Source organism: Anser anser (genome assembly GCF_964211835.1).
Source record: "Anser anser genome assembly, chromosome: 12".
Classification (NCBI taxonomy): domain Eukaryota; kingdom Metazoa; phylum Chordata; class Aves; order Anseriformes; family Anatidae; genus Anser; species Anser anser.
The window spans coordinates 8,898,734-8,919,488 of NC_139733.1; the positions used below are offsets into that span (position 1 = coordinate 8,898,734).

At 47.2% G+C, this 20,755-nt stretch overlaps 1 protein-coding gene across 1 annotated transcript in view; it reads left to right on the plus strand.

Annotated features, from left to right (window-relative positions):
- LOC310880476 (uncharacterized protein) overlaps positions 1-20,755 on the plus strand; it is a 300,941-nt gene that overhangs the window by 173,721 nt on the left and 106,465 nt on the right. The window contains exon 17 of the mRNA XM_083796312.1: positions 813-1,042. The gene's annotated coding sequence lies outside the window, so the exon portion shown is untranslated. The remainder of the gene's footprint in view (positions 1-812; positions 1,043-20,755) is intronic.

Sequence of the window (20,755 nt, forward strand, 5' to 3'; positions counted from 1 at the left end):
CCGCAGCCACGCAGGAAGTAGTTGGTTTTATATTTGAAGGCTGGCTGAGGTTCCCTGATGGCTGTTAATCCACTGGTTTGACTTCGTCCTGAGCCAGACCCAGTGCAACCTCAGAAGTCTTGGGGTTTCTGTTTGCTTCACATAAGCATTCAAAAATGTGTGGGAAGGGGAGCCTGTGCACCAGGCTGAGCGTGCGGGAGCAGGACAGGTTGAAGGAGGGGCTACAGCAGCTAGGTATTTCTTCCTTCAGTAATAAAAAGTGAAACGTCCTTTCCAACATTGGAAGGGGCAAGCCACCTTGAAGGAAGAGGAGCCCAGCCCAAAGGGACTCTAGTGTAAGAGGCAGCAGAGGATGTTGAGACAAATATGAGAGAAGCTCTGGTACTGTCAGCATCATTCTGGTGCAGCACGGAACGAGCTGCGGGCCTGAAAGCAGTCTGTGTCCCAGGGAGTGGGAGCATCCATCCTTGTAAACCAGGAGACAAGAGAATGGCAATGTCTCCAAGAAGATGTGATGGTAACTGGGCCTCCTTTTGACATTTTATTAACAGATCTTCATCATATTGTTTCCTTCCTGAAGAGGGGGGGAAAAAAAAGAATGAAATGTGTCCCTTTCTGTGTCTCTGCCTACACATACATGCTACTCAGCAGCCACTGCTCATCTGCATTTGCGTTTGGAGCCCCTTGCTGACGGTGACCATCCAGGCTGCGCAGAGCACACAGGGGAAGATAGTCACGCTGCAAGGGGCTTACACTCTAACCAAGATGACCAGCAAAATGTGATTTTTCTTTTTTCCTTTTCTCTTTAACAGAAGCACTAATTGTGCAGCTGGCTGAGAGCGTGCAAGAATGGCAGCGCTAGCGGTGGAAGGGAGACCCAGATCTCCCAAGTACCAGACCAGCAGCTCCTTCAAGGTGCACCCTTCTGCACAGTATTTGCTCTGGTTGCTGTGTGGTGCTCAGCTCTTCTGTCCCTGAAGTAGAGCCTGGGCTGGGGCCAATGCTGGCTGCAGCTGATGGAGAAAGCCCCAGTGTTCTGGAGGTGAGCAGACTTCTTTTCAATGTTTCCTTCTGGGTAGCTCTGGAAATTTTGGACTTTTGGTCTGCGAGATTGAATTTCAGCTTTAAAAGATTGTTTGAAATTACCTGTTTGTTCATACAAATTAACTGTGAAACTGCTTTTGCAATTAAGCACCAGATATCTCTGTTAAGAATCACCTGCTACTACAAGTAACGTCCAGAAAATGAGTGAAATTCTGGCATTTTCTATAACTCTTTGTGCAGTCAGTGGCAGAATTAGGCTGTCAGTTGAGACATGTCAACCTAGGAAAAGAACCTTAGTTCAACTTGATAATTTTATTTCTGTTGGGGTTTCTTTTTTGTCTGAATTGAGCTTTGCTGGAATTCGCACTGTTGCTGTCCCTGGTGCAGCAGAACTGGTAGCAAGTGACCTCTGGATGCAGACAGGTCTCCTTGTTGGGTGTGACGGCAGGGAAGGTTTCAACCAGCTTGTGCAGCCAAGGGTGCTCTTTTCCCAGGGATGCTGCTAATCACCCTGGCACTGCTTCTCTTGCTTTCTCCATTTCATGTGGTATTGGTTTAAAAAAATGAAACATTTTTTTTTTTCCACTGCTGGCTCAAAGTACTTTTGCTCATGGCAATTTTCATATTGTTGGAAGTAAATATCTGTATGTTTGAGTCAAGATTGGAGCCTCTAGTAAGGAAAAAGAGAGAAACCAGACCGCAATCAACACTGATCTTTGTGTTATTGGTGGTAACGGTCTTTATATGACATGGTATTGGGTAATTCTAAGCAGCTTTTGTTCTATAGGGGTGTCTCTGCCCCACACTAATGCCCCCCTTGCCACAAAAAATCAATGTCTTATAGTGAAAAACAGATGGGGATGCAGACGTATTTTTGAGCGTGATGTAAAAACCCACAAGCATGAAGTAAAGTTTTCCCCTCTAGCACACGCTACCAGCAGCTCCTACAACGGGGAGCTCCTGAAGGTCGGCCCTGTTTTGCGTGCTGAGGAGCAGATGGCTCAGCTTCGTGGGCTTCAGGCACCGGGAGTGGTAGTGGCACAGTCCCTCTGTGAGGCTTGGTCACTTACGATGCTTAGTCCCTTGAGGCAGATTTTCAGTAGCATTACTAAGAATTTATTTCTGGAAGTTGTTGTGAAAATGCTAAACAAGCTCTTAGGTGTTGAACAAACCGAGGGCTCTGAAGCCACAAAACTCCAGGGCTCTGTTTTGCCATGGCCAAGCCTGAGATGATGTGCTTCTGCTAGCCCTCGCTGCAAGATGAGGGGATGTATCTGGGCCATGTACTGTAGACAACAGGTGTGTACGGTGAATCGTGAGGGTCTGGCAAGGTATCAAGGGGTGAGAACCCCCGTGTTTGGCAGTGCAACGTTAAAGGCTTTCTATAGTTGGTGGGGGTTCAGTAACAGTGTAAAATGATCATCTTTATGTCAAGTACTCAGCCTGATGACTAGGAACCGAGGCTCCCTCACCAGCCCCAGCACAAGCTCACCAATGCCTTCCATCACCTGCAGGTGAAGCAGGTGGCAGGGGAGTTGCAGAAGGAGATGCTGGTAGGAATTCCAACTCAGGGCCGTGTCCCAGGTCCATACTGACTACCACTGTCAGTGACGTGACTGATGACCTGCTATCCTGGTTTGGATAGCGCCTGGCATCACGGAGACGTGAGCTGCATCCAGTCCTCGTACAGCAATGCACATAAATAACAGCGATCTAATGGTGAGTTCCTGCGCCGGTGCTCCAGGGCCCCCTTATCGCTGCAGATCAGTGGAGTCTTATGGGTGACAGTTCATAAATCCTGAGTTATTTACTGTGCACCACCTGTTTCAAGTAGTAAATCTCACTTTCATTTACCCAAAGTTAACTTCTTTTTAGAGGGAATAGTGTTGCCCGTGAGCCTTTTGGAAGATGTATTGATTACAAGTTCACAAAACTCAAGGCTAATGGACAGTTTGGGTGGGTTCCAGGACGTCAGGAAATCAGTTGTGCCCCTTCTGGCTGATCTTGAAAGTGTCAGGGCTCAGTAACACTATCCAGAGGCAAGCAGAAAAATGAAGCAAGAAGAAAACACTCTCCTGCTGTACGTTACTTGTCTCTGATCTGGGCTACATGATCAGTCTGCAGCGGTGCTGTGCATGAAGTTGGAGGGGTAATTACACAGGGCAGGGCACCTCCCAGTGGGGTGTGGTGAATTAGGAAAGCAAGTCAGGCAAACCCGTTTAATGTTTTGATACCACACATCAGAAAGGGGGGAAAGACTTCAGTCTCAAGGATACGAAGTATATTTTGCAAGCGTGATGTATCTGTAGAAAAACATTTTTGTTGACTACCAGATCGCTTCACTCCTGTTAAAACTAAGGGCAGCATTCACGTGGGCTGCATTAGTAAGGGAGAAGGATTTTCGCAAGCAAATATTTTTATCTGGAAACCAGATCTACCAGGAGATGCGAAAATGTAAAGACCCAATTCTTAGATCTCTTGCACCAATAAATTTCTGTGAAAGAAAAAACAAGGCTGATGCCTATACTTGTGCTGCCTACAGATTGCAGGCAAGTACTTTCTTTAAACTCTGTTTTCTGAAATAATACTTTGGAAGATCCGTTTCATTCAGAACGGGAAATGAAATTTGTTGCAGGCACAGCCACTTTGCTGTATGGAGCTAAATGGATTGAATGTAGTTATCTGCCTGATGTACTCCCTGGGCATAATGGAGTCTTCTGACCACGTCAAAAGGGGAAGAAAGGCAAGCCACTTGCATTTTGTGCCTCTGTGGATAAAGTGGAACAAGATGAACCCATTTAATTTGCTACATGAAAGCAGACTTGAAGCATATTGGTTGGTGTGTGTTGTGTTTTTTTTTTTTCTAGAAGCCAGTGGCATGGGTATTCTTTCTGTGCTTGGCAAATGCATGTCACAGACAAGCGATCCCACCAGATAATGTTGTCACTAGCACTTAATGTCAAACGGGGCTCATGTAAGTCATCCTTGCGGCTTTGACTAATGAAATGCCGAGTGAACTGATAAGTGTCCCTTTCACAGCCAGCCTGACAAAATGTGGGAAAAGCTACATCTGAGCAGAAGCCTGGCTTCTGTACCCTTCCATCACTCCAGGAGATGGGATGGGATTTGCTCTCTTAGCTCTAGCTGGAAACAATGGGCACATGATGGGTTGAAGGTGCACTTACTCGTTTATTTGGTATTTCAGCAAGGCCTCATTCAGAATATGAAATTGTAAGTCTTTTTTCCTTTTATTCCCAGAAAGGATTTAAGTTTGAACTTATTTTTGCTACATATTTGTGGGGCTTCGGGGTATCAGACCCCAAGAACACTTTGTTCCATGAGATCTAGTGATCTCATCTCTCTGTACCCCTGCTCTCTTTCCCATTCTTTGCATGCCATGTCTACACAGGCTTCAGGTGTTTCAGACCTTCAGTGGTTTGCTGATCAAGTCTTTATAGCCTTATTTTCCATAATCATTTTAGTAGTTGCTTTGAAACCTCTGTTCCAAGCTTAACCAGATGTGAATTACAAGCCAGAAGCTCTTGAATAGAGCCTGTATCTAGAAAGAGGCAATTTTCCATACACCACAAACAGCAAAACAGACTTGCATCAGTGGAGTTTCTTGTAATACAAGTACTAGTGGTCCCTGTACAGAACTAAATGGATCAGACTGAATTAGGTAGTGACAAAGATCTTAACAGAGATATCAAGGGTACAGTATACACAAAATATAAATGATCTCCTCCAACCCTACCTGGAAACCCTGCCAGCTTGGGCTGTTGTACCATGCCCTGTGTGGTGGAATTTCTTGTCTGGAGACACATCTCAAAAGAAGAACCTGATCAAGTGTCACTATTTGAACTTACACAGCCTCAATCCTGCCTTGAGAAAGAGATTTTGTTCCAAAGGAAGTCATGAATGTTTGAGTCTGCGCCTGTGCATCCCAGTGAGTCCTGCCAGCCCAGAGGCAGGTCCTGCCAGGGAGAGGGCCGCAGCAGGGCAGCCTTGTCCTAGTGGCTTCCCCGTGTCAAACAGTGGGATGAGTGCGTTTCCCCACAGCTGACAGCTTCTGAGAATTCATCAGCATGGGACTTTTACCCCTTCACGTGTGGTTCTTCAGTAATTGTTGTGAATGAGCTCAGCTCCGAGTCATTTAGGATCTTGTCAGAGTGTTTGTGCCTAAATGGCCTTGGTGGGGCAGGTGGATGTTTTTCCTGAAGATGGTGAAATGAAGCTCTCCAAATTCTGGGTGTGCCAAAGCTGTGCCCTCAGGCCAAAAACTTGATCAAGAGCCACCACGTTACAGGCACTGACCAGGTGATTTTCCAGAAGTGATTATAGTAAGGAAACAGAAGACAAAGAGGAAAGTGTCACTTCAACATTATAGATGGTGTTGGGAGGAGAATACCCGTTTTAGTGGAAATAATCCATTTACTAACAGCATGGGTTATGCCAGTAGAAAAGGGTTTGTCCTGCTTTCACTTGGCTTCTTTCCAGTGTGAGTAAAGGTGTATTGCAGACACAGCCTGTATGCAATGCGGGCTGGCAGGGATGAGATAAACCTCTGTTAGAGGAGCAAACTCTTTCATCTGGAGAGAAGACCCGAAATGCCTTTTCCAACCCACTTAAGAAGGTGAGGGCTGAAGACTCCTTCCCTGCTGGCTGACAAATTTCATTAGGCTCAGCTTTCACACAAAAGTAAATTAAAGCTAAAGAAAGCACAACAGGGAAAAGTCCCATCATCTCACAGCACAGCTCACCTGCAGAGAAGTCTTTTTGACAATTCTTTTTTTTGGTGTTGTTTTTAATTTCCTAATTAGAAATAATGATGTGTTTCCTGGGTCAAGAAGACCTCCTTGCTGTGAAATATTAGACCACTTTTGACAGTGTAACTAAAAATAGGCAGACACGCACACGTGTATGTGCACACATTAGCAAGAATAAACATGCAATGCTTTTTGCTTAATTATGAACATACTTTCTTCAGAAGAAAAACGCCTTTGCCTCTAGTTAGTTGTTTCTCAAGTAAATAGTGAGAGGGAGTTTTCTGAAGAACAGATGGACTGGAATGAGGAATAGAAATATTTTCAGTCAAAGAGGGGCTGGATGATGTAATAAGCCACAGGAACAAAGTTCAGTTATTTTGTGCTCTCATCCAGACCTCAGAGCTGAAAATGCCTCTGTTGTTAATTTCAGATTCATCTGCTTTTGAAGGCTGGCTCTGTCTTTAAATGCTATTATAATACAGAGTTAAACTGAGCAAATAGTGATTGAGCAATGATGGAAGAATATATTTGTCAGTGCTGGAAGCGCGTGGGTGGTGTTTGCACTGCAGACGATAGGCCAGATATGTGTTTGATCGTGCTGGAGGCAAAAGGATGTACCTTGAGTAACCTTAATGAAGGTCCTCAAGACCTGCATCTGCCTGGCTGAAGTGAAGCTGGCTTTTGAGGTCTGGCCTTTGAGGGCTCAATAGCTGCTCACGAATGCTTCTAGACACATGGCTAGCTCTTGTGCTGGTGACTGACTTCCTCCCTGCTCCGCTCACCTACAGGGCTCTGCTGTGAGGGCTTGGAGGTGTGCACCTGTCCCACGGGGAGAGGGGAGCTCGTGCAAGGCCGAGGCAGAAGGAAGGGGATGAAGGAGTGATGGGGACCCTGCTCAAGAGCTTGGTGCAATTTAGTACACGACTGTGGGCTGAGAGTTAAAATGACGGCAGTTGGAGCTGTTTGGTGAGCCTTCTGCAGTCAGGCCGGACGAGGCTGCAGCTTCTGAGGGAGCCCAAGCAGACTTCACCTGTCGTAGCTCTAGCACTAGTGGTCATTTATCCTTACACTGTTCTGTTAGAAAAATGCCAAATGGTTACAAGGTGCTCCCAAAGGAGAATACAGCCATGATGGTTGTGTGACATTGCAGTAGGCCAATTTACTCAAGTGGAGAAATCTTTACTTACCAAGGAGCTCTTAAAATAATAAAGACATGTCTGCCAGTCCATCCTTTGGCTACAGACAGAGAAGACTCTCGTGTGCTAAGCACAAATTCCATGGAAGGAGACAGCACTGGCAGAAGCACTCCTCAACAGAAAATATGTGCAGGAGGAAGGGCAGGTATGTGGTATGGAGTCTTGAATACTTGCCAAGGAGCTGGTCTATGTATTTCATCTCTCTGAGGAATCCCAGAGTCTGTGTGGTACAGTGAAGGTCCTCTGAGATGGAGCGTTTCTGGCCATAAGTAATGTTCCTGTTTACTCCCACTGACGCTTTATGTAACAGTCCTGCTCTACTCCTGACTGCTTGTCAGATCAAAAATAGCTTTCCTTCTGACGGATGTCTTCATGCTGGAGGGGAACCGTGGGGATTTTCTTGTGTTATAATACCTGTTCTTGCTGTTGGTCATATCAGTGCTGTCTTCTGAAGGAGCGTGGAGGCTTGAAAATGGATGATGAAGGTCCAGGTGCTGAGTACCCATATTTTTTATTTTTCCTGGATGTTTCCTTACCAGAAGTAAGGATTTATAAGAACAAGGTTGTTTCTGGGGGAAAGAGAGACTATGATCAGTTAGGTGCTTTGAGGAGTTTTCCCATTAAAACACAAAATAAAAATCCTAATATCATGATCTCGACTTTACATTGGGTTTCTGACTTTGCCATGTAGTATTTTCATTTACATTGTGGAAGGCAAGGCTGTTTGTGCTAGGAAAATGATGCGAAGGCAAACATCCAAGCATGTCCGTGGTACTCAAAACTGATGATACATTCCAGCTGCCTACGACCTGATCCCAAATCAACTGCTCATATGGCAGCACCAACTGGAGGGATGTTTAAATTGCCTTGAAACATTTAAAAATAAATACATTAATAACAATAATAATAATAAAACTTTTAGTCCCTATGTGCGGTTTCTTCTTCCCCTTCTGTGAGAAGTGGAAGGTACAGCACTGCTGGTGAAATACCATGGTTCAGTGCTCCAGGGGCCCCATCACAGTGTGAGGCAGGACCTGAAAATCGCAGCAGCATCTTAAAGCAATTCAAGGTGTCAACAACCACGTTTCTGTCAGGAAAGCTGCTTTGAGGATGCACCAAGCTAATCTTCCAGCACTCGCTGAGGTCATGCCTCAGCTCATGTTCAATGAACAGCAAAGCTTGTGGTGATGAGTTGGGCTCTGATTCTTTCCGAATCTTCTACCTCACTTGGAGATTTACCAGGACAAAAGTTCCCACTGGATCGTTTTGAGCCATCTTCCTTCTCTGTTAAAGAGAGGAAGAGAGGCAGCAGCTAAAACTTGATCTTGTTCAGAAGAGCTCTAATTATTTATGTCCCTTTTATGGACTGCTGCTTCCAGCAGCTTTCTCTCATGTTGCGGTTGTGGGTTGCACTGACTGGTACTGCTGTGTGTTCAGCTGGGCAAATATCGCCTGCCATGCTCCATGAATGTCCTCCCTTGATCAAAAAGTAGAGTTTCTTTCAGCTGTGTTTATTTCTCTCTTTGTCTGCTTTCTTTCCATCTCCACCCATCCACCATACCCCCACCAGTAAGACCTGCTGCATGCTTTTTCTTGATGCTAACACAACCAGAAAATACAGTTGCTTTTAATTTTGTGTTATTTTTTGGACTAGACCTCCAAAAATTGTGCTTTCACCTCTCTTCCTCATATCTGCTCAGTAAGCTGTTTTGAGATAGGGATAAATGTCATGTTCATGTATTCCAAAACTCCAAGGCCTTGGTTACGTGGGGGATGCCTGCCCAGAATAAGACAACAGAGGCTGTTACACCCACCAAATGCTTCCTCATCTGGACACAGCCCTGCTTTGTACTCTCAAAATGTATAGGAAAGAATACACCTGAGTACAGGCACAGACATGTGGCACAACATGTTATCATTGTGTTTAAAAAAAAAAAAAACTTTTGCTGGTAGAACCATATCTGCACATGGGATTGCTGCCAAGGCAGCTCCATTGGTGAGGATCACACCTCTTTGTGACTCTGACCAGCAGAGCTGTGCTGGGAGAAATGCTTGTGCACCCATCACCAGTCATTGCTTTTTTTTTTTTTCTCTTTGAAAGGACTCTGCTGATGGGAAGCAGGGAAGAGCAAGAGACCTGGAGTGAATTCCTCTGCTTCACCCACAAAATAGCTCCCATGGGAGAGGAGGGGCTGATAAATGGGGTGTGAGTTTGAGATACTGATCCCCTGACAGAAATGCGTGTTGGCTGAAATGGTGTGAATCCAGGCTGCCGTTGTCTCTTTGGTATTATTCCAGGAACATTACTCTTGTTACAGCTGGAGAAGAGCCAGGCGAGTTTGGTCCTTGGTGGGAGAGGATAAGCATTGTGTGGTCCCAGCTTTCTGCAGCAATCCTGAAATTCATCCATGCTTCAAGACTGCATTGGTTATTTCAAGCCTGCCAGTGGTCAGTTGACTTTCTTCCATTTAGCAGAATCAAAAGAATCATTTGCAAAATCACCCAGTGACACAGATTCCCACTGGAACGGCATCTGGGCTTAAACTTGCTTTGGATACAAGTTAATTTTGTATATTCTATTTTAATATATTTATGGTCATGCAGTCCTACACCTGCCTGCTTCTGCCCCGCTCAGCTCATGATCAGGAACCACACTTGGCAGATCATTGATGTGGAATTGAAAGCACCAGCAGAAGCATCTGTTTTTCATATCCCTTCACCACACAGGCAAATCTTAAGTGTTACCAAAGTCTCTCTAATCCTCTTTGGCATTTTAGCTCTGATGTGAGCTTATTGCTGTGGAGTCTGTGTGCTGGGAGGTAGTTGTCTGTGCCATCTTCAAAGGAGACATTTCTGTGCTGGCACCTCCTGGGTTTAGCCCTGGAGCACCAGTATTCTGCACCCCTTGTTCCTAAGTGTATATTCCCATTATCCATACCCGTATCTAAGTTGGGTGTTTGAGTCTCTAATGCCTTGGTGCAGTGGTTTTTGTAGGTAGATAATGCAACCTGTGAAAAGGTCCTTGTCCCTGGTTTCTTTGATAAACCAAAGAGTTCCCCAAATCCTCCTATTCTAGTACTTGAGGCCTGGTCACCTGCTGTGTAAGGTCAGTGTGTTCAACTCGTGCTTCAGGTTTCATGATGTGAGCTTTGTATTCATTGAGCTCTGATTTGGATGCCTGTAAATATTTCCAATATGCAAATGTCCTAAATTTGGCAAAATTAAGCTAGAAATCTCATCAGAGCAGGCTTTCAGGTGCTGTGTCCCCAACTTCCCTTCCAAATAAGCTGTCTTCAAATACTTTATGGTAGTTCTCTTGGGATTTTGTCTTTTCTACTCTGGCCTCTCCCCAGAACAGGAAGAAGGAGAGAGAGATGCTGGAAAATGACAAATGCAAAAATAGCTTGTATATATGTACTTTTTTTCCAACCCTCTGAACAGGATTTCTTCAGATCAAAGTTCAGGTCATTGCCCAGTGCCTGAGGTTTGTTATTTTTCATCCTTGCAGCCCGGAGGATGATGGAACTAATACGAAGCGTTGCCAGCTTCTGTATGGACATTACTTGGATCTATGAAAATGTGCTCAGTGTTTTCCGAGTGTAAAGAGCCAAAAGAAACCACCTTGGGGTACCATGTGATGTTGTTTGCTTTGACCCAGGATAACTAAAACGAAAGGTCTCTCTGAACACAGGCTGTTCAAAACCATCCAAGTTTTTTTTGCATGTACATGTGAAGAAGGAAATGTGGTGTTTACAGGGGCACTCTGAGCTTTGGCTTGTGTATTCGTCTCTGTGTTTGTGTGTCCAGACAGAGTTTCCCAAATGAAATTGATTTTGGTTGTTTTAGCCCAGCTTTTAAAGGTGGGCAAACAGAGAGCTCATCTCACGAAGTACACAAATTGAGCCTTCTGGTGGAAATGTCAGGGCGGGAGGCTCCTTCCAGCCAGTCCTGGTTGTCAAGTGAAGTCTTCTGGGTTACATCTGGGGAAAGTTCTTGGAGCCCTGGGAGGTGCTGCTGTTCAGCCACAGCGTGCATCAGATGAACACAAAAATGCCGTGGAGCTGCTGCTGTTCCTGGCCTTCAGGTAGGACCCATGTCCGCAGGGCTCCCAAGGGCTGCTGCCGTTTGGGGCTGAGGAAGCCAGGATGGTTCGAGTCTGGGTCATGTGCACAGTCACTGAGAAGTGCTCAGTTGGATCAAAACTTCAGCGTCGCTTCTCTGGTTCTTTGTTTCCAGCCTCAGCTTTGTACTTTGTACTTACGGAGATGTGCTGTGTGGGGCTAAGGCAGCTGGAGCACTGCCCAACTAGGATGGGTGCATCTCTGCTGTGCTGTTTCAAACTCTCTGACACCAGACCTGGTCCTGCAAAGGGCTGCACGCTGCCGGCATCCCTGGGGCCGAGCCTGAAGTACTGCCTAGCTGTCATGTTCAAGCAAAGCTGCAATAGAAACCCATTTCCCAGAGGGGCTGGGTCGAAACACTTCTGTTCCAGTCATTCCAGCTGTTCGATCTAATTTCTTTTCTTGCTACTGTTTCTTCTTTCCCTGGTCCATTGTGCCTCGAGGTAAAGACTGGCAAAAACCCCAGCAACTGCTGGCTAAGACCCCTACACCTCTTACCTGGAGGGAGTTGTGCTGGCTTCCCTGTGCTGCTGCCAGCTTGCTGGTGCTGCATTGCACCTGCAGCGCTGCGTCTCTCTGCAGTAAGAGAAGGTCTTTTTGCTCTGTGTACTTGCACTTCATCCTACTAGGAATAACTATAATAGGAATAACTGTGGTTTTTTTTCCTTCATGCTTTCCTCGGGATGGTGCTGTGAGAGGCGCTGGGGAGCTATTAGCTGGTCAACAGGCACCTCAGAAGGCAGCTGCCCAGTTTTCACAGCCTTGTGCGCAGGCTGATGGTGTCTGTCTGTCTTAGCACGCAGTAGCTGTTGGTTTGAGGGTGATGAGAGAAGTTGGAGGGTGAAATGCTGAGAGTAGCACTGCCTATTAAGCACAGTCTCAGTGTCAGCTGCCTGGAGACCAACGTAGTGGTTAATGGGGCACAAGGGCACGAAGTGGCCTCGGTACCTGCCTCACCGCCGCTAGTTTTCCTAGTGGCGCTCAGCGTGGCCGTGTGTCGCTCCGGGTTGAGCTGGCAGAACAAAGGGACGTGGTGACAGTGCCTGAGTGCTCAAGGCAAGAGAATTGAGGGGTGCAGAGCTGTGACATTACGGGAGGGGATGTCTCCAGGAGCAAAATGTGCGTAGGTCAGAGCAGTGTGGTTATATGTGGGAACATGTTGGCCGTCTGTGAATCAGCTCCAAAGGTGATGTGCATTGAAACAAAAAAAAAACCAAAACAACAGAGCATGTTGCATGCACCAGGACTGCATAGCAAAGCGGGCATACTCCTCGGTTGGATGTTCTCTCTGTCAGCTCCTGGAGGACTTCTAGGTGGCAGTTCCTGGAAATGAGGTTGGTCTTGCTCACCTTGGTTCTGCATTAACACAGCAAGCATCTGCTGAAGGACGCTATGTTTGCGGGTGGACACCTGAGCACATGGAGGAGCATCCATGTCTGTCCAGGTTGTCCAAGTCCCAGTCTTCTTCTCACCATCCGTCCCTTGCCCAGCCATTTCTCCTCCTCGCTGCAATCGTTTACAGCATTGCTGACCCTCTCCCACCGTGCCCTGTGCGTGGCTCTGGGTTTCACCCAGCCGTGCCTGCCCAGCCTGTTTTTCTGTGCACGTAGGTGGCAGGGGGCTGTGGCTGGGGCACCGAACAGCACCAAACTCCTCCAGCCTTTTTCGGCATGAATGTGAACAGAAAAATTACTCTGTGGTGTGTGGTGCTCACGGTACCTGCAGCTGAAGCTTGAAATGATCCCAGCCGTGGCCTGACGCAGATCGAGGTGTCTAACCTAGCTGCCGCTGCCTGCTGCAGGGCTTCTTCCCCGGGGTGTGCCAGGGCTTGTGTCCGATGGCACTCGCCCTGCGTGGCACAGGGGCGTTATCCCTGCCCCGGGAGGGGCTCTCCGGGCAGCCATCTGTGCTCTGCCCACCCTGACATTGCCTCTCCCCTGCCTCCCCTCATGACAAAACGAAGCAGGGAGGATTAAAAGCAGAAGGAACATGGCTGCGGTGGGGAGGTCCAGTTAGATTTATTTGTTGGTGCAGAAGCCATAATTAGTGATTAGCACTTCATTGACCTAAACTCAAGGGTTTGCCTTCCTGGTTTAGTACACCCTAAATGGCTCAGATGTCTTGGTGTGCAGTGAAAGGATATACATGGGTGCCCCCCCCCCTTTTTTTTTAATAATCTCAGGCTATAGGAGCTTTGGTTTTAGTCCTTGTATTTGCAATTACTGCTTGAGATGAAAAGACCAGTCCTCCAGCACACGCATGCAGCCTGTGGGGGTTAATGAAGCAGCTAAATCCAAACAGTATCCTCTCCTGTCTGTGCACTATGGGGCACTCTCAACTGTTCGTAGCTTTATTTTACAACCACAATTTCTTCTAAACTTAGCAGAGCATACGCTTTGTCAGGAACTGTTCCTATGCCAAGTTTCAGGTTTCAAAGGTTTGCCATTTTTGAGCTATTCCCTGCTCCTTTCCTTCTGTTCATCTCTCTCTCACTCACACACAGAACTTTCTTTTTAATGTAGAAAATTGTATTTTTTCCACACATTTGTAACTTAAAACATCTGAAGAGGTTTTGCTCCAAGTTTATATTTAAAAGAAATAACGAAAGCCAACACTGGCAGAGAAAGTAGTGTGAAAACTTGCAGCTCAGAAAATTCAGGAACACTATGGGCATTTGCAGCAGGGGACTAAAATGGAAGTCCTTGCAGCCTTCCTTCACAGGAATCCGTTTGCAACATTCGGTAGGATTATAGCTGCTGTACAGTGTTGTAGTCCTGTTTGGGCAACTTAATGTGTTCTGCAAAGCAACGAGAATTACTTGCTGGCAGTCCAGTTAGTTGTTGGGATCCAGAATCTTCAAAACCGCTCACGAGGCTGAGAATTCATGTATTTGAAGATCTAGCTGGGAGGGCTGTGCTGGGATTTTCTGGCCCAAGAACACATGCAGACATCTGGGCTTTCTTCATAGCAGTATCGTCAAGCCAGCAGCCTTGTGGGGCGCTCCATCCTGCCTGGCAGAATTTTCCACCATTCCCTGACGTCGTGGGGCTTCTCCACTGGCTGTGCCCCAAGGAACACCGGTGCAGTACAGTCAGGGTCCTCTCGAGCCTGGTGGGCACACTTTGAGTCTCTGTAACCTACTTCTCGATGGAGTGTAGGCGCTCCCTTGTCTTGGCTTTAGCTGAAGCGTGGTGTTGGGTTTTGGTGGTGCGGTGGCTGCTGGTGAAGGCAAAGAGCTGGAGTTTGGTTTTCATCAGAAACAGAAGTTTTTCTGGTTTAATAGCCCATGAGCCAGCTGCTGCCATCTCCTGCAGATTCCCTTCCCACCCGGCTCTCCAGAACACCCCAGCACTTGTTTTACAAGGTTTCACAATGCGTACATCTTCCTTCTGTGGACTCACTGGGCTCCAGCACGGAGTTGCTCTTTCATCCGCAGCACAGTCAGCTGTGTGGCCGAACGCATGAGCTCTGTAGGACAGGACTGGGAAATAGGTCATGGAAAAAGACATGCATACATCTTCTGCTTGCTTTTGATGTAGCAGTAAGTTTTTTTGGCTGTAGTCCATGATGCTGGGACCCAAATGGCAACTCGGCTCCACAGCAGGACGTGGAAGCTCACAGAGATACTGCTCCTGCATGTATCTAGTTTGTGTTTGGCTCAAGATATCAGCCTTCCCAAATTACTTTCCATGGTGCTATTAGGACTTGTGCGTCCAGAGTTATGGATTCATTGGTGTGTACAAGGATTTGAGGTGTTATGCAGTTAATCCTGGCTATAATGCCAGCTATAATGAGATGTGGCTCTGAATCAAAGCTGCAAGTTGGCCAGCCCCCTCTTTGGCGAAGTTCTTGCTTGTTTCCAGATCCAGATGAGTTATGTCTGGCTTGAATCTTTGTAATCAGGTGAATTAAACTCTTGGGCTTGAACAGGGCAGGTATTTGTAAAACTGTGAAACTGGAGTAGGATCTAAACTGGCCTAGTTTAAGCTTAATTTTGTTGTCTAAACAAGTTTCTTCTGGGAGAGAGGTGGACCTTTGGGACCAAATTGTAGGTTTGCTGCCCTGAAAGGGATAATTCAATATTTCATGTTTAGGCCTGGCAAGTTTTGTTTGGGTGCAACCCACCTATTACACATGAGCATGAAAGATTCCGTACGCTTTCCATAAAAATCTTCCAACCCATCCGCTTGTGACACAGAGTCCCAGGGAACATAAAAGCTGAAATTTACAGTTTTTTTGAGCCAGTGAGCTCAAATGTACCACTTCTCACCCTGTCTTAAAATGGGGGCAGTCTTTAAATGACAGGTCCCCTCCCTGGTAGGTCAAAGCCCAGGCTGGCTCTCAAGCAAGGGCTGTCTCAAACCTGAGGTTGTTTCAGGCTTTTGGCTGTTTAAGTATTTGTAATTTCAAAAACAATCTGCTGTTTTTCTTCAAACCAGCCTTGTTTGGTGTGTTTCTCAATTGCATTCCATTTGCTGTCATGTGTGGGCACTGCATACAGACAAATCCAGGGATGATATTGTTATCACTGGAGACAAGCTCTTAGAAGCGGTGCCACGGTGTCGCAAAAGCCATGGAAACCCAGAGTAAGAAAATACTCTTTCATTTACCACCTACCACAACACAGAGATGCATTTCAGGGCCTAGGCACTGTTAGACACCGTGCACAGTGTGCAGCTCCTGTTGGAACCCGAGGAAACGCTGCACGTTTTTATTTCTGAGTTTTGCTGCTTTGGGACACGCCAGGTTGGACACAGGAGGCTCCTTTGTGGCTCGGTGTCCATAAGCAGCCTCATTTGATTCCTCTGCCGATGGACAGCTGCCTCTTGCGAATTGGGTGCTGATGAGTGGTCACCCAGCTGTGTGTCAGTGCCGTGCAGGTGGCAGGGCCAGGTGGAGCATGCATAACACACCAGGAGCCTCTCGTCCTGCACCGGCCACCCTCGGTCACAGTGCCCCCATGCAGCTCTATTCCTACTCATTAAATATGCTTAATAAATAAATAGCATGTTCTAAATGCGTAGGCGGGTTGTCTAGCACAGTGCCGGCCGTTCCAAGCACGCTCTGAAGTTGAAACTGTCTGTTCAGCTTGGCCAGGATTTATCATTAGAGCCGTATGGGCTAGAAAGCGTGTTTGTGGCTGGCGTGCCAGCTTGCCTGAATAGCCTGCAGTGTAATCTCCCTCTTTCCTTGGTGGGAGGAGCTGCCAAAAATAGCAAGCCAAGAATTTGTCCATGTTATTTCTGGGATTGCACCAGGAGTTGACATCAGAGGAGAGAAAAAGCAAGCAGTGTAAGAAGTGTAGGGTCCGTGGTGTTATTTTGGTTTGCAGGCTGCCTGGAAGGGTCCGGTTTCCACCTCAGGTGCGTGCATGATGGGGAGGCTCTCCCCAGGTCCTGGGTGTTTGGAATGAGGTGACTGAAGCCTCTGCTCTCTGGTGGGGTGCTTGCTTGGCCCTACACATCAGAGCGAGCCGGGGAGTCCGTCCCGTTGTCCCATGGAGCGGTAATGTCCCCTTAGCAGCCGCGGGGTGCGTGTGGAGCGCAGCCTCGGTGCCTGCGGCTAAGCAAATGTATGAATGAGTCCCGGCTGAATCGGCCTTCACAAGAGCCTGTGAATCAAGCTCTGACCTCTGGAAAGGGCTGTTTGTGCTCTAGGAGACGTCACCGCCTTAGACAGCGGGGTGGGACCCCAGGGATGGGGACGCTGAGCACGCCGCCACTGCTGCGTGAGACCGGCCCGAGTGCTCCTCGTGGCAGAACCCCCAGCTTGGTGCTGGCCGGCAGCAGGAGGGTGCAAGGCCGCCCTGCATCGGTCCCGCTGGAGGGCTACCAAGGGGGAGAAGCGGGGTGTTCCTAGCGGAGGACAGAAGTGAAGTGAAGGACGGCTCGTGGCCGGGAGGGAGGGACTCAGGCGGTTCTGTTAAGGGCACAGGAGCACAGGCTGCAAACAAGCGGGAAATGGGGCTTCATTAGTGCTGCAGCTGAAACGCAGGCTTTGTTAGCCGGGATGGATTCATGGGGGTATGTCATCTGCATCGCAGAGGAGATCAAAACCTCCTCTGTGCGCTGACGAAAGATCCGTCTCCCTCCACCACGGGCTGTGGGCCAGCTCTCCAGCCCGTGATGGAGCTAATTGGGCATCCGCGTCCTGGGCCCGGTGGCACTGGCCTCATAAGGGCCTATTTAGCAGCTGAGCGTAGCTCCAAATAGCCGTTTGTTTGCTGCCTGCAGTGGCATTCACCATTATCTGTACTTAATAGCGCATCGTGCTACAATGAAGAGGCTGCTGAGTGTAAGTCCTAGGGAATGAATAAAATGCTGTGTTGTCTGTTATGGGGCAGCGTCAAAGGAAGAGAAGGAGCTCGGTTGCAGCCCTGGTCCCCCCCGCCATGCTTCTCCAAAATTCGTCGTGCTCTCACAGTTGGTCGATGGGCTGTGTCAGGTGGTCGCTTGAAAGTCTTGGGTGGCCACCAAGGTTTAACAATATAGGGAAAATAAGAAACACATGTTCACATATTCACAGGCCACATGCAGAGCTCGATGCTGGCAACACCATGGTGGGAGACTCGTCCTGCTCTGTAAAGCCTAGTGCCTAATCTGAGGAGCCAGGTGTAGGACAGTGGTGATGGAGAAAGGGGAAAAGGGGGACAAGAAGCCTCCAAGAGGTAAAGCCACCTTCTCCAGGTTCTGCCTAAGCCAGCAAGCAGGTCTGAGAGTAGAATGTGTGTGTCCTTGTCCTGAGTCCTAGGTTTTCTAGGCAAGTAATATCCTCAAGGTTCAGGTTCTGGAAAATGCCAGCTCTTCCAGAATCCTGTCTTTCACCGGTTAGTCCTGCTAGAATCAGACAAAGCAGCTGCAGAGGGGAGCACTCCTCACTGTGATTATGGAGGTCAGCACCTGACAGTAATCCTGCCGAAGTTGGTCATGGCTGCAGCAGGAGCTGGGCACAGTGGTTCTCCTGCATCTTCTCCCCAAAATACTTGCTTTCACTCCCATCACTCCCTTTTTCTTCCCTCAGAGAATCAGAAATCAGCAAAGCATCTTGTTTTGGTACTTATAGAACAAAGCATCCAGTGTTTCTTACCTGAAGTAACATTACAGTTCAAAATGTACTCAATCTTTATTTCAAACTATCTAAAATGGCTCAAAAAAAGTAGTTCATCCGAAAGGGAATGTGTTCTGAAGAGGACAGTTCTGGGTACCACTCGCCTGATTACTTGATCATCTTGTAGATCTCCTGGAAATTGCAGCCGTTTTTTTCCAGGTAAGAAATTGTTTTGAAGGCACCAACGTATTCCAGGGGAATACTGTTTGTTTTTAACTCTCTTAGCCTGGTATTTAAAGGATCATGTAGAGACATGCGGATCATTTCAGTGACTTGAAAACAATGCAGCAGGCTTTACGATTTCACATAATGGCTTATTGCAATGGAAAAAAAAAAAATCAAAATCATAAACCTGCAACTGGGCCATCTGCCAGTTACAGGAATAAAAGAGTTGCAGGGCAGAATACGTCCTGCATATTAAGGTCCATAGAATTACTTGATTAACCTGTTGCAGTCACTCCCATTTATGGCATGCAGTTGAAGCTTCCATAGGTGACCCAACAAAATGTTTTCATAGTTTTTAGGGCTATGGGAACTTATTTCTAAATTACACAATGGAGCAGCTGCGCTGTGCAAAACACGGCATCATGGCTGGGCACGGCCTTGAAAAGCCGCCCTGTTCTTCTTTGGTGCAGCAAATACTAGACGGTATTTATTCTCCGTAGTTTGAGAGCTGGGATTGACAGTCTCATTGGTACACAGGATCCCAACTATAAAGCTATGTGGAGAGGAGAGAAGAGAGGAGATTGCGGGCAAGGAAGGAATTTGGATGCATGGTTTTCTGGGATGCTTACATTCCTGATGAGACCTACCACCCAAATCAGAAAGATGCACTTTGAAACCACCTCTATCAGCAAAGGCATTTAAAGTCTGGGCTCAGTGGGATGGCAGGGTGGTTCTGAAAATGCTGATGGGGAACTTGTAACTGAGGATGAGAAGAGATTTACAAATAGTTAAAGCAGGAGAATACCTTGTGGAGCAAGCTGTAAGGTGACCAAGTTGAACTGTTGTGTTGGTCGTGATGACTCCATTTATCCCTTCAGTTCAGTTTTGTTATATTGCCTTTGTGTAAAATCTCCACACAAGTAAAATAGATAACAGCTCATAAAACTCCTAGTCTGCCTGCCATAAAGCTTTTCAACCATGGCCTAGAAAGGCAAATATTATTGTAGCTTATTTTTTCCAGTTCCAAAGCCTTCTCCTAAAGGATGTCAGGGTGGTGACCAGCTGTAGCACTTGTGGAGTAGCAGACAGAGGTTTCTATTCAGGCCTTCATCAGAACTGGGATTCAGACCTCCTTTGCCGCTTGGTGCAATTGAGAGGTGAGCTTGAAACATCTTTCTGCTGAAATCATGCTGAACTCCCAAGAGATACACCGGTGAGTGTTTCTGTACACTGTTAGTCTCCTGCAGTGCAAGCATGACAGCTCTTTCAGGGCAGCTCACAAAGCGTTTGGCACTTCAGAGGAGTGTCTTGCAACAGAAATTTCACACTAAGTGAACAGGAGTGGTTAGCAATAACCAAATAAATATCTTCAGTACCTGCATTTGGGCTTGAAAGTGATGCTTGGGGTAGTTTTTCTCATCAGAGCTCTGTTTTTCCAGCATGAGCCAGAATCTGCTTCTCTGTCCAGGCAGCCTGGCTGGTAGGGAGATGGGGGTATCCTTATTTTTCCATACTTGTAAGTCTAGACACCATGCAGGTATCTCTCATGTTTGGGACTTGAGGTGGGTTGTTTGATCCACAAGCACAGAAGGAAAACCCAGTGTGTATTCTGTTCATCTGGGGCTGGTGAAGGCCCTTGTTTTAGGAGATGGCACATTCAGTTACCTGGTTGGGTAGCTGGTCGAGACAGCTTTTGTCCTGACAGGCCAGAGCTGATTTTGCTCTGCAGTGCTGAAATGGAGCCTCTGCAGAAGAAGATAAAACTCTGTGTGCTTAGGCAGGGAGCTGCCAGCAGATTTCCTGTATGAGGGCTCTCATCTTGCAACACACCCTCACCCAGGCAAGGCAGCCAGGAGCTCAAGGACCACACAAGCCGACAATATCTCTGCAACTGATCCGTTCCAGTTCTGGGTGAGGGTGGCCACTTTGCTGTGTTGCAACTGCTGTAGCAGGTCCTCTTTAAGGTCCCCAGATTTTGTCCTTTCCCTGTGGGGCCAAGCCTGTTCAGCTAAAAAAATAAAAATAAATTATCACTTCCCTGGACTTTCCCTCCTTTGCGTACACCCAAGTGATGCTGGGTGTTTGAAACCTCTCCTTTCCTCCTGTCCCAAACGCCTCACTCGAGGCAAAGTCTGATTCAGTGGGAGTTTCCCCAGAGTAAGAACCGATTCAGGATGTGAAGTAGTGACGATATAAGCCATAACCTGTTTATTTTAGCCAGTATTTAGATTATGACTGAAATGGGAAGCTGCTGTGTGCCAGCGCTCACGTTTCTCCCAGGGCACTGGAGATGGCGCCGTGTCGAGGTGGGGCCAGTGCTGGTGGAAGTGGCAGGAGCTGATGTTCAAGGAGAACG